Here is a 1330-nt window from a genome sequence, read left to right as displayed (position 1 = left end):
AATCCATCTCGTTGGGGGTCTTCCTAACATTAATGTGATATTCTTTCTAAAATCCTCAATAAATGTTGTAAATATATGATTGCGAGTAATAGTATGACATACATTGAACAACATGGTTCAGTATACATACATATGCACAGTTGGAAACACAGTTTTATGAGGTACAATGTTCTCTGTTCCATTTCCCCTCCATTCTATTCTATTCCATTTCATTTGATCTCATTCAATTATATCTTATCCTTGATTGTCTAATTTAATCCAATTATATTTCATAAAACTTTCTTATATACTGCATGAAGAACAAGTACACTGTCACGAGATAGGAAATAATGTCTTTCCATAACCAATTGAAGTGTGAGAAAAGTAAAATAGTCAATTAATAGTGATTTCTTTGATTATGATTATATAGTTAGTACCAAGAGGATTTTGAAAATAATATGTTTTTATTTTAGAATATTTACAAATACACAGATGTCTATATTATCAAGAATCTTACAATGTATTTAGAAAAATCTTCATAGAAAATCTCCAAAATGTAAGAAAAATGTATTGAACAATAAATTATCTGACTCTGGTTATAATAGTAATTATCCACCACTCATCTGTTAGTTTGTCATACTGTGGTGGCTTGTGTATTGCTTTAATTCTGGAACCTATGCCATGGGTATTTTAAATAGCAACAGGGTCACCCACAACAGACAAGTTTCAGATACAATTCCAGACAAAGACAGACTAGGAAGAAGGAGAGATGAACTACTTCTGAATATTTAGACAGTGAAAACCTTATGAATAGAAAATGAGAGATGAGCCCCTCAGGTTGGAAGGCACTCAAAATGCGGATGAGAAAGAGCTGCCTCCTCAAAATAGAGTTGACCATGATGAGGAGAATGGAGTAAAACTATGGGACCTTCATATGCTGATGGGGCACGACTCAAAATGAAGAGAAACAGCTGTAAACATCCATTAAAAATTGGAATATGGAATGCACCAATTATGAATCTAGAAAAATTGGAAATTATCAACAATGAAATGCAATGCATAAACTTCAATATCCTAGGCATTAGTGAGCTGAAATAGACTGGTATTGGTCATTTTGAATCTGACAGACACATGGTTTATACTATGTCAAGATTAACAAATTTAAGATAAATGGTGCCACATTCATCATCAAAAAGAACACATCAAGATCTGTCATGAGGTACAACGCTGTCTGTGATAGGATAATATCCATGTACCTACAGGGAAGACTAGTAAATTCCACTATTATTCAAATTTATGCACCAACCACTAGCGCCAGTGAGGATGAAATTGAAAAATTCTATCAACTGCT

The sequence above is a fragment of the Chrysochloris asiatica genome, unplaced genomic scaffold (genome assembly GCF_000296735.1).
Source record: "Chrysochloris asiatica unplaced genomic scaffold, ChrAsi1.0 scaffold00254, whole genome shotgun sequence".
NCBI lineage: Eukaryota > Metazoa > Chordata > Mammalia > Afrosoricida > Chrysochloridae > Chrysochloris > Chrysochloris asiatica.
This window is presented reverse-complemented; position numbering follows the sequence as displayed.